The sequence below is a fragment of the Bufo gargarizans genome, chromosome 2 (assembly GCF_014858855.1).
Source record: "Bufo gargarizans isolate SCDJY-AF-19 chromosome 2, ASM1485885v1, whole genome shotgun sequence".
Lineage (NCBI taxonomy): Eukaryota > Metazoa > Chordata > Amphibia > Anura > Bufonidae > Bufo > Bufo gargarizans.
The window spans coordinates 291,171,449-291,184,913 of NC_058081.1; positions in this window are offsets into that span (position 1 = coordinate 291,171,449).

The window sequence follows — 13,465 nt, forward strand, 5'->3', positions numbered from 1 at the left end:
GTGCTCTGGTTGCATCGCTTTGACAAGCTAGCTCCAGAGTTCCCTGTGCCTTGAGATATTCTTGTAGTATTGCTTGGCTTGGGTTTGTTGTTCCTCTTTCTGCAGCTCTATTTTCTTCTAGTGCTGGTGGGCCCCCTTAAGGTCTTGTTTCTCCACCTCCAATTTTTGTAGGTGTTATGACCTGTTTTTCTTTCCAATTACAGACTATGGCTTCCCCTAGGGATCCGGATCAGCGAAAGGCTGGGGCCAAGAGGAAGCATTTGGCGTGTTTTGAATGCAACACGCCCTTAGACGACGGCTGTCCCTACTCTAGATGTGAGAGTTGTCGCACGGCATCCACGGAACCCACGATGCAGGAAATTTTTCAGTGAACGAAGACATACGTGGATGATTCCATTAAGGGAGTGGTGCGACTACTTAATGAGAGGTTACCAGGACCCTCTCAGACTCCCATGGATGTGGTCGCACCAGTCGCACCAGTCTGAGGAAGAAGAAATTACTTCTTGCGTTTTCCCTCCAGAAAAGACGCAGAAGTTACTTAAGTCCATCAGGTCGGGGGACCAGGATGTTGACATGGGGGAGTACTCCGATCCCGCCGGACGGACACAGCGTGTCTTCAGAGCGGATGAGACCCTTCTCTCTGTGATGCGCACAGAGTGGCGAAAGCCTGAGAAAGGTCCAGTTCTCACCAGAAAATTCAAACTCATGTACCCGATGGCTAAACCCTTGGTGGAATCGTGGGGTTCCGTTCCCAAGGTGGACATGGCTATAGCCAAGTTGTCCCGGCGCACTCTAGTTCCTGCAGACGATGGGTCTAGTCTGCAGGACCCTCTAGACCGGAGGGCAGAGTGCACCCTTAGAAGGAGTTATGCGGCGGCCGCTGCCTCCGCATCAACTTCAATTGCGGCCACTGAAGTAGCCACCTATTTACGCTCTAGGCTGAACCAGATCCAGACGGACGTGGACCAGAGCGTGTCCAGAGATGATATCCTGGCAGCCTTCAAATCAGCCAATCTGGCTATGGACTTTCTAGTTGATTCCACCCAGATGCAGCTGAAGCTGGCCGCCAAAACTATGGCCCTAGTTTCGGCTGCCCGCAGACCACTTTGGCTGAAACCTTGGATCGCGGACAACGCGTCCAAGTTTAATCTTTGTGGGCTCCCCTTCGAACCAGACAGGCTATTCGGGTCCGAATTGGATAAGATAATGGAGGGGCTCTCCGATAAAAAGGGGAAGAGCCTCCCCCAGCAGCCCTTTCGGGGACGCCCCAGACAAGAGAAGAAAGACGGAGGTCGTCCTGGGCAGCAGTCTAGGCGCAGAGATTGGAGGGGGGGCGTTTCGTAAATATTTGAGGCGCTCCCGTAAACCCACCAAGGAGGCAAAACCCTCCTGACTATGGGCCTCTTCGAGGCTCTTGGATAAGCCCTGCTGCCCCTGCAGTGTCTCCTCTAGACTTTCCCGTACCACTCCCCCAAATTCCCGTGGGGGGCCGTCTCTCCCATTTCAAAGACTCTTGGAGTCAGTTGATTGCAGACCCTTGGGTTCTGGACTTAGTCTCCGTCGGGTACCGGGTAGACCTTATCTCTCTCCCCCAAGAGAGATTCATCGCCACACGAAACTTCGGGTCGGCCAAACAAGTGGTCCTAGAATCTTACATCCAGGACTATATCTCCAAGGGAGCCCTAGAGGAGGTGCCGGCAGGGGAGAGAGTCCTAGGCATTTCCTCACCAGTGTTCCTGGTTCCCAAGAAGACGGGAGACCTCCGGATGATCATCGACTTGAGATATCTCAATCGATTTATAAGGAAAACAAGGTTTCGCATGGAAACCATAAGGTCAGTCGCCCATATCCTCAACCTCGGGGATGTCATGGCTACTCTGGACCTCAAAGACGCGTATCTTCATATTCCGATCCATTCCGCTTCCCGGAAATTCCTCAGGATCGCGGTCCAGATTTCAGGGGTTCGCAGGCACTTTCAGTTCACCGCGCTTCCCTTCGGAATCTCTTCTGCCCCCCTTATCTTCACCAAGGTGGTGGTGTCGGTGGTGGCAGCTTTGAGAATTCAAGGTCTGACTATTATTCCTTATCTGGACGATTGGCTTTTCATAGCCTCTTCAGTTCCGATCCTTACCCACCATCTTCAGATCGCAATCTCCTTTCTCCTCCGCCTGGGCTGGATTATCAACTGGCAGAAGTCGAATGTGAGCCCATCGACTTCAATCCATTATTTAGGATTCGTGGTTGACTCTATGGAGATGTCCCTCCGGTTGACTCTAGAAAGGAAAGCGCGGATTCAGGACCTGGCAAAGGTCCTTTATGTCCCTTGTCGAGTCTCTATCCGGACTCTCATGAAGATGCTGGAGCTCATGTCAGCGGCTGCGGACGCAGTCCCTTGGGCACTATGGCACCTCCGTCCTCTTCAGTCGGAGGTCTTACACTTATGGAATGGCAGCCCTGCGGGGCTAGATTCCCTGTGCTCCCTGTCCGGTCAAACCCGGTATTCCCTCAGATGGTGGTTTCGGCTACCAGCAGGGAAGTCTATGACCCAACCAGCTTGGGTCATATTGACTACAGATGCGTCCCTTGTAGGCTGGGGCGCTCACCTGGACGGATCCCCAATACAGGGATCTTGGTCCCCTCTGGAGCGGCGTCTTTCTTCCAATCTTCGCGAGATGCGAGCTATCCGGCTAGCCCTCCTTCACTTCGCCCCTCAGATTCAGGGCAAAGCGGTGAAAGTCCAGTCAGACAATATGACTGCGGTTCTCTATATTAACAAGCAGGGAGGCACAAGGTCATTGCCCCTTCTATCAGAGATCGGGGTGATCCTTCGGTGGGCAGAGTTGAACCTTTCCCATTTATCTGCCGTTCATATTCGAGGCTCCCTCAATATGATAGCGGACCGCTTAAGTCGAGGATTACCGACCATGAAGTGGTCTCTGGATCTGGAAGTCTTCAGGCAGCTAGTTCACAGTTGGGGTATGCCAGAGGTGGATCTCATGGCAACCAGGTTCAACGCCAAGGTGCTGAGGTTCTGTTCCCTGTACAGGGAAGACAACCCCCTGGCGATAGATGCTCTGTCGATACCGTGGAGGTTCAGGCTGGCTTACATCTTCCCTCCGTTTTCCATGATACCGAGGGTATTGATGAAAATCCGTCAGGATCAGGCCTCGGTAATAGCCATCATACCGTTTTGGCCCAGGAGATCCTGGTTTACCCAGCTCATTCAGATGAGTCGGGGACAATATTGGAGACTCCCCCCGGAGCAGACCCTGGTGTCGTGGGACACTCACCTCTGCCCAGATCTGCACAGGTTCAACCTGACAGCCTGGAGGTTGATCAGTCCCTTCCCAACAAAGAAGGGCTTTCCGAGTCGGTCCTGAGAACTTTGTTGCATTCCCGAGCAGAGTCTACAAAGAAGGCCTACTCCAGGATCATGAGAATCTTCGTGGCATGGTGTGATTTCAAACAGGTGGCGTCCGCAGATCCGCCCCTTCCTGCGATACTACAATTCCTTCAAGATGGATTAGACAGAGGCCTATCTCTAGCTACCTTGAAGGTACAGATTTGTGCCATCTCGGCCTGTCTCAACAGGCCACACTCTCGGGACCCACTCATTAAACGCTTCCTGAAGGGAGCTGAGAGACTAAAGCCTACTATACTGAAACCTATCCCCCAGTGGGATCTTTCAGTAGTGCTCAGGGGGCTAGCATCTCCCCCCTTCGAGCCTTTGGAGGAGGTAGACTTCACATTTTTTACTTTAAAAATGGTCTTTCTTCTGGCTATAGCTTCAGCCAAAAGAATCTCTGAATTGCAGGCTTTCTCTGCAATTCATCCATACATTATTTTCTTACAGGATAGAGTGCTCCTGAAGTTTTTACCATACTTCAGGCCTAAGGTGCCTACCTTTCAAAACATCAACCAGGTAATCTCTTTACCAGTTTTGTTTACAGCCTCCTCCTCTGATACTCCAGCTAGAGACCTGCTGGATATTTCTAGATGCCTCCAGATCTATGTGGATAGATCCAGAGAGTTCAGGATAGATGAGAATCTCCTTATCCTGTTTGCCGGTAAGTCTAAAGGCCGTAAAGCGTCTAAAGCCACCATTAGTCGCTGGATCAAGGAGGCCATTAGGGAAGCCTTTGTCTCCCAATCCTTAGATCCTCCCGAGTTTGTGAGAGCCCATTCTACTAGGGCGGTCTCCACCTCGGTTGCGGAAAGAAGCCTTCTCCCCTTAGAGTTGATCTGTAAGGCGGCCTCCTGGAGCTCTGAGTCAACCTTCATCTCCCATTATAGGATAGATGCTAGGATGGCAGAGTTTTCGGCTTTTGGGCAGACAGTTCTTAGTTCTGCCAGGCATGAGGACCCTCCCTAGGGGTTTCATCTTGCTATCTCCCCATCTGTGCTGCTGGTAGGACGTAAGGGAATCGTTAATTTCTAACGATAATTTGTTTTCCCTTAGTCCTAACAGCAGCACACAAATATCCCACCCTAAATACATCATACTTGTTAAAAACACGGTGGGCTGGGGGGTGATCTCCTCCCTTTCAGGGAGCTGAAGATCGTTTATTGGTTCTTGGGCTCATTATTCCGCCGGTCCTACCAGTCCACAGGGGCAGTTAACCCCCCCATCTGTGCTGCTGTTAGGACTAAGGGAAAACAAATTATCGTTAGAAATTAACGAAAACCTTTTGTTAGTAGATTCACTACCAATTAGGCCTACCATCTCAGCTTGTTTAAAATGTTTACTTTGCGGGAGGATCACTACAATTTATCACTAGAGTTATCCGTCAGATAATTACTAACAAGCGTTCATAGGAAAACTTGTTCATCGGGTAATTAAATACTTTGTTTAGGCAGCAAAAAAGTTGTTTGCAAGCAGCAGATCATGCCATCGAAACACGCTCTGCTGCCTGCAAACAACAAGTCTGTATGTGGAAGAGTGATGGCATTAGCGATTGCTCCTCCCCATACTGTGGAGGGGATTTCTGCATGTAAATGCAGCTTTCTGTTCCACTGACAAATAGGCGATTACTGGGAAAGAATGTTTCCTTCCTGACAATCGCCTGCTAAATTGCACTGTCTAAAGAGACCTTTAGTTGCTTAAAGGTTACCTTGGGTATCTTTGTGATTTTGTGAACTATTACACGCCATGCTCTTGGTGTGATCTTAGTTGGTCAACCACATCTGGGGAGAGTAACAATAGTCTTTAATTTTTTCCTTTTTTACACATCTGTTTCTGAATAGTGTTACCGATCAGTGAGTGTGGACCCACTGTGACAACAAAGAGCTCGTCTGGTATTCACTCTTTAACCCCTGTAAAGAGATCTGGACTTCTCTGTGGTTGAGCAACTAGACCATTACGTCCTGGTATAGTCCCAGTGTGGTTGGTAGTTGACCCATTGGGGTCAGGAACTCCAGAGAAAGCACTGCCAGCTCAGGATAAATAAAATGCACCAAGACCACAGAAAAACTGCAGGAGCAGTCTGAACAGTCACTAAGGCTTTAATGAAGGATTAGAGAGCCAGATAACACTTTTAGCATAGCTGGTAGGAGACAAAGGCAGGGTGGTAGTGAAGACACTATCTGGCCAAGCAGGATGGGTACTTGACAGGACCACATACAAAGCAGACAGGGTAACTAAAACACAAACAGAATGGAAACTTAAACAAGAAGTGCAGAAGCACACTGCCAGGGTAGGTACAGGGCTGGGACACACACAGGAACATACAGAGGAGAATTAGAGAATCACTAAACTAATAATATCTTTGTTGGCCACCAGGACACCCTAGGTCTCAGGCATACTCTGCCTGGATCGGGTGCCTATAATGCCATGGGGCACGTAGCCATTGGCTGGGGAATTATTTGCAAGCATGCACACTGGCCCTTTATGAAGCAAGGTGAGCATGCGAGTGCCTAGGAGACAGGGGCTGGAGCACTAGGCAAAACCATGGAGGCAGCAGTATGGTGAGCTTCTGTGCCCGCAGAGTAGAGAAGGGCAGCGGAAGCCATGTGCAGCTGTCCTAACAGATTTGTGGAGTCCAACCAGATATGGTTTTGTAATCATCTCTAGTCTGATAATCCTCTTTTTCTAAGATCTTCAGAATTTTTATCTGTTTGTGTCATGATACACTTCTGAAGATCAAACTTTGATAGGTCTCTGCTCTTTAAATAATACAGGTCACCCACTCACACCTGCTCAAAATCCCATTGATCGAAAACATCTGAATCGAATTTGTCCTTCAAATTAGCTGCTAATGCTAAAGGTTCTCATACTTTTTGACACTTACAGATGTGTGATATTGGATCATTTTCCTAAATTAATAAATGGCCAATTTTTGACTCATTTGTTTGATTTGGTTATCTATATCCAGTAATGTAGCATGGGTTGCCAGCGCCTGGGGCAAGCCAAGTATTGTGCCCCTCAACCTGTGACAGATGATCACTAGGTAAACTTGAGGAATCAGCGTACCTGCTTTCTCCATTCACCACAACGTGCTCATTGAGCTCTATGCACCAAGCAAAGGAGAAGGCAGAAGCATTAATAAACCACTTCTATCTTCTTGATGGGGTCCCTGACAGCTGCAGACCCAAACTTCTAGATCCTCCTGGCAGCAGTATTGCCCCATGACAACCCTTTCCCAATCACAGCAGCATTCTCCCATGACCCCCCATCCATCTGACAGCAGTATTGTCCCCTGAAAACCTCTCCCCCACTGGCAGCAGTATTCTCCCCATATATCACTCCTCTCTTCGTACGAGGTATAATAGATGTATTGTGGACAGATATATAGTATATACAGCAGTGTACTGATATGCAGGGGACAAGGTATTATACGTATATGCAGTGGGTACAGATAAATCAGAACACTGCTGTATATACTATATATCGGTATCCACTGCATCTATTATACCTCGTACCTGACATATCAGTAAACTACTGTATCTGTCAGGGGTTAGTATTAGTGTTAGGGTTAGTATTGGGTTTAGGGCACATGGAGATAAAAGGAGGGGACCAATTTTTGCCCTCTCCATGCTAGTCTCAACCCTGCAGTTCTTCTTTATTCGGAAGGTAAAGGACATTTGATGATGTCATCACTGATGTTGCAGCTGCACCCTCTTAACCTAGGAAATAAGGAAATACACCATTGTCAGTGCAGTTCACTTACACAGTTAAAGAGCTATTATTGATGTCATCTCAGGTCCTTACGCTTTCTAAGGCTCTAAAATACACTAATGATGCATGGTTCTCATCATCAGTGCAGTTAATGTAAAGCCATGTCAGGCTACGCAGTGCCCCCTGGCAGTTTGGAACCCAGGTCAACAGCCCCACTGCCCTGCCACTGTCTGTATCTACTTCTAGGACTTTATGCAGCATACAGAAAATGCTGTACCACTGTACATGTATAAAACAAATCAACAGTTTAATTGGCAAATAAAATTAGCAAACTGGTATTTTTCCTTAATTGATTCTAATCAATTTTATTTTTAAAAATTTCATATATTTATCCTAATTATGTAATAAAACATATTTTACTCTTACAATAAAACCCTAGCCTTATTGACTGAACTAAAATCTATCTGCTATTTCTCATGTTCTTGCATTTCATATTGAATTCATTGATGAACAATATTATACATTCCTAAGCTATACTTTACCGAAAATAGCCTGCAGTAGGTTACAAAGTACACACTAATTATTTCATATTTAGAATCATCAAGTATATTTCTACTTGAAAAATGCTCTAATACACATAGAGACCAGCGGGCATATTTAGTCATGGCTGAGTGGGTGTTAGTAATCTCAAGAAGGATGTTTTTTTCCATTAGGTTATAGATAAGCACATTTAATGTTATATATAGTGCTAAAATATAAACTATAGTTTCACATACAGTATAGCATGCTGTGTTCTCACCACCCATGCCAACACTGCACATTTTCTGCAAATTGAACCACTTGCACAGCTTTTTTTTTTTTTATCGATCTGTGAACTTCGAGTTTTTCCAAAATAGATCATATACATAATATTTCTGTAGATCTGTATGGTAAAAGTTTACATTTAAAGGCTATGAACACCTGGGGACAATTTGTATGATTGCATTTTACTAATTTTGGATTAAAAATCATTTGTTCAACAAGTCTTTATTAAAGGGGTTGTCCACTTTCTGGGTAATGTGGACTAGTGTGTAGGTAAGATGCCTAGAGGTCATGTCCATAAAATGGACACTTATGGAAGGTCATGTGAGCAGACAAATCACTCAGCCTTCTTCATTCTAACATAGCACAATTGCACTAAACTACCAACAGTCATGTGTAGATTGCATGTGCAGTGTATTTGAATTAAGGAGACTTAGTGATGTGTATTGAAATGGAAGAGGCAGAGTGATGTGTCTGGTCAGATTTCCCTCCATGAGTTGCCATTTTATGGAAAAGAGTCAGGACCTCTGTGTGGTCAGCACAAAAAACTCGGCCAACAAAGGGGCACACCTTATGAAATATAGAAAGTGGTGCAGAATGTGAACAAAGGCTATATAAGTAAGCGCCATATAGTCTTCTTACAAATACACTGATGAACAGTAACCAGAAAGTGGCCAACCCCATTTTCAGCAGTTTGTGCCCTACAGGGTAAAATAGCTGCAGAGTATCTTAATTTCACATGGAGTTTTGTAATGTTCCTTTTCTTGCGCTATGTACAGTATAGCCCTTATCTCTTATATTCCTGGAAGCTCACAAACACTCATTATAGCTGAATTCTCATCAAAGCAGAGAATATGGCTTAATTATTTATGAACTGTCAGAGGTTCAGAGATAAGGGCAATATTTAGCCATCAGAACAGCAGCATGGTATAAAAAATGTGTCCCAGAAGGTGGTTATAGCCTTTTAATCCCATAAAAGTTTATTAACATATGGAGACTTGTTTGGTGGAGAGGCACAAAGACCTCTATGTATACCACTTATAAGGAATGTTAATATCCTGTGAATTATCAGCAGTAATAAGTCAGAGCAACTGAATTTGTATTTGGAAAGAGGTGTGAAATAAGCTATTTACTGTATATTAAATTGGAGAACCCAAGCTTGAATAGAGTTGTAGGGGTGTGACATATATTGTCTGCCACTTACAAAGCTGTTTTAACACCCCTCCCAATGCAGTTTCATGCAGACACCTAATTGCTTCATGCTGGAGATTTTTCATATAAGCTATTTGTCATGACCGGCGTGCCAATCACATACGTGACATAAAGAGAGGGAAAAGGGAAGGCCCTGTCCAAGGGAGAGGGAAAGGTGGTGACCCCTAACTCACCTTGAGGCTGGCACCTGACTGCCCTGACGTCCCTAGACGGGTTCCTCACCCGTACGCTGATCACGTGCCTAAAACCCTGGCTTTCCCTCAGATGAGCCCTAGGTAGTGAATAGGGCAGTGGGAGCACTAGTCCGCACCACTAACACTAAAGGAAAACACCAAGGAGAGGACAGACAATACAGACAAAACATATAATCCCAGGTAGGCGACAACAGTGGACAACAAAAGCCCAACAGGGATCCGGAGGGTAACACTCTGGAACAACAACCAGGGATCACAGCTCCAGTGGGTCAGCATAGAAGTCCAGGCAGGAAGCTCTATATCTGGCAACCAGAGAAGTGGGAGAGGAGAATATATGGAGGTTGGGAGTGACAGACCAGAAACAGCTGAGGAAGAAGCTACGGATCCCTGAGTGAGACAAAAAATATTGCAAGGCAAACACAAAAAACTATCATTAAGAAACAGCGTGATCTTTAGACATAGAGCGCGCAGCCACCCGCTGCGACTTCCTGACCCCGGGTATAACGGAGTCAGGCGTGGCTCTTGACACCCTTGAGACACTATTATAATTGAGAAAGCCAGTCAAACCAGCAAACCATCTTCAAGAAAAAATTTACCAGTTACTCTGACTTATTAGTACTAAAATATCATCACTTTAATTAATCAGACCTTAACAGGCATACTGTAAATTGCTTTTATGTTGGTGTCATACTCTTGAGCTTTGTTATAATTGGAGTTGAACTTTCCTTATGACGTGCTAGAGATGTAGAGCCTCCAGAAATACCCCATTCACCCTTGAATTCAACCTTTTTGGACAGAAGTCATGCTCCTCATTAGACAAATCCAAGTCTAGGAAATCCTTTTGAACCTGCAGGCCTATTTGCTTAACATTCCCCGACATACTACTAAACGAGATAGACGAGGCAGCAAATCATAATGAGGTGGTTATTATGGGGGACTTCAACTACCCAGATATAGACTGGGAAACTGAAACTTGTATATCTCATAAGGGAAACAGGTTCTTGGCAATAACCAAAGACAATTACCTCTCCCAACTGGTTCAGGACCCGACTAGAGGGACGGCCATACTGGACTTAGTATTAACCAATAGGCCTGACAGAACAACAGACGGGCAGGTTGGGGGACACCTGGGAAATAGTGACCATAAAGTAATAACCTTCCAATTATCATTCAAAAGAGCGTTTCTACAGGGAGAAACAAAAATACCAAACTTCAAAACAGCTAAATTTAGCCAACTAAGAGAGGCCATAGGCCGAACTAACTAGGACAAAGTCCTCAAAAATAAAAATACAGCCACAAAATGGGATATCTTTAAAAACATCCTAAAATCTCATTATGAGAGGTACATACCGTATGGGAATAAAAGGTTAAGGAACAAAAAGAAACCAATGTGGATAAATAGTACTGTAAAGAAAGCAATAAATGACAAAAAGAAAGCATATAATTCACTGAAACAGGAGGGTAGCACGGAAGCACTGAAAAACCATAAGGAAAAAAATTGAATAAGTAAAAAACAAATAAAAGCGGCCAAACTAGAGACCGAGAGATTAATTGCCAAAGAGAGTAAAACTAACCCTAAAATGTTCTTCAATCATATAAATGTTAAAAAGTATAAATCTGAAGGTGTCGGCCCTTTAAAGAGTAATGAGGGGGAAGTCGCAGAGAGCGATGAGGAGAAAGCAAAGCTGTTAAATATTTTTTTCTCCAATGTATTCACTGAGGAAAATAAACTGTCAGATGACATCCAGAATACAAAAATAAAATCCCCATTAAAAATGTCGTGTCTGACCCAGGAAGAAGTTCTTCAGCGACTTAAAAAGATTAAAATAGACAAATTGCCAGGACCAGATGGCATACACCCCCGTATCCTAAGGGAATTAAGTAATGTCATAGCCAGACCCTTATTTCTGATATTTGCAGACTCTATACTGACAGGGAATGTCCCACAGGATTGGCGCATGGCAAATGTGGTGCCAATATTCAAAAAGGGTCCAAAAACAGAGCCTGGAAACTATAGGCCGGTAAGTTTAACATCTGTTGTAGGTAAACTGTTTGAAGGTTTTCTGAGAGATGCTATGTTAGAGCATCTCAACGGAAATAAGCAAATAACGCCATATCAGCATGGCTTTGTGAGGGATCGGTCATGTCAAACTAATTTAATCAGTTCCTATGAGGAGGTAAGTTCTAGGCTTGACCGCGGCGAATCAATGGATGTCGTATATCTGGACTTCTCCAAAGCATTTGACACTGTACAACATAAAAGGTTAGTATATAAAATGAGAATGCTCGGACTGGGAGAAAAAGCCTGTATGTGGGTAAGTAACTGTCTCAGTGATAGAAAACAGAGGGTGGTTATTAACGGTACACACTCAGATTGGGTCACTGTCACTAGTGGGGTACCTCAGGGGTCAGTATTGGGCCCTATTCTCTTCAATATATTTATTGATGATCTTGTAGAAGGCTTGCATAGTAAAGTATCAATTTTCACAGATGACACTAAACTGTGTAAAGTAATTTACACTGAAGAGGACAGTATACTACTACAGAGGGATCTGGATAGATTGGAGACTTGGGCAGATAAGTGGCAGGTGAGGTTTAACTCTGATAAATGTAAAGTTATGCACATGGGAAGGAAAAATGCAAGTCACCCGTACATACTAAAGGGTAAAACACTTGGTAACACTGACATGGAAAAGGATCTAGGAATTTTAATAAACAGCAAACTAAGCTGCAAAAACCAGTGTCAGGCAGCTGCTGCCAAGGCCAATAAGATAATGGGTTGCATCAGAAGGGGCATAGATTCCCGTGATAAGAACATAGTCCTACCACTTTACAAATCACTAGTCAGACCACACATGGAGTACTGTGTACAGTTCTGGGCTCCTGTAAACAAGGCAGACATAGCAGAGCTGGAGAAGGTCCAGAGGAGGGCATCTAAAGTAATAACTGGAATAGGGCAACTACAGTACCCTGAAAGATTATTAAACTTAGGGCTATTCACTTTAGAAAAAAGACTACTGAGGGGAGATCTAATTAATATGTATAAATATATCAGGGGTCAGTACAGAGATCTATCCCATCAGCTAATTATCCCCAGGACTGTGACTGTGACGAGGGGACATCCTCTGCATCTGGAGGAAAGAAGGTTTGTACACAAACATAGAAAAGGATTCTTTACGGTAAGAGCAGTGAGACTATGGAACTCTCTGCCTGAGGAGGTGGTGATGGTGAGTACAATAAAGGAATTCAAGAGGGGCCTGGATGTATTTCTGGAGCGTAATAATATTACAGGCTATAGCTACTAGAGAGGGGTGGTTGATCCAGGGAGTTATTCTGATTGCCTAATTGGAGTCGGGAAGGAATTTTTTATTCCCCTAAAGTGAGGAAAATTGGCTTCTACCTCACATTTTTTTTTTTTGCCTTCCTCTGGATCAACTTGCAGGATAACAGGCCGAAATGGATGGACAAATGTATTTTTTCGGCCTTATGTTACTATGTTACTATGTTACCATTCGGATAGAGATCCACTATGCTACTTTTACATGTGCTAACAGCTTCCAGTTATTTTATCACTCAACATCAGAAGCAGGTGTCATTATATTCCATCCTTGAAATGTACTTAAGGTTCAAGTACAGGTCCTTCTAAAAAAAATTAGCATATTGTGATAAAGTTCATTATTTTCTGTAATGTACTGATAAACATTAGACTTTCATATATTTTAGATTCATTACACACCAACTGAAGTAGTTCAAGCCGTTTATTGTTTTAATATTGATGATTTTGGCATACAGCTCATGAAAACCCCAAATTCCTATCAAAAAAAATTAGCATATCATGAAAAGGTTCTCTAAACGAGCTATTAACCTAATCATCTGAATCAACTAATTAACTCTAAACACCTGCAAAAGATTCCTGAGGCTTTTAAAAACTCCCAGCCTGGTTCATTACTCAAAACCGCAATCATGGGTAAGACTGCCAACCTGACTGCTGTCCAAGAGGGTAAGACACAGAAAGAAATTTCTGAACGAATAGGCTGTTCCCAGAGTGCTGTATCAAGGCACCTCAGTGGGAAGTCTGTGGGAAGGAAAAAGTGTGGCAGAAAACGCTGCACAACGAGAAGAGGTGACCGGACCCTGAGGAAGA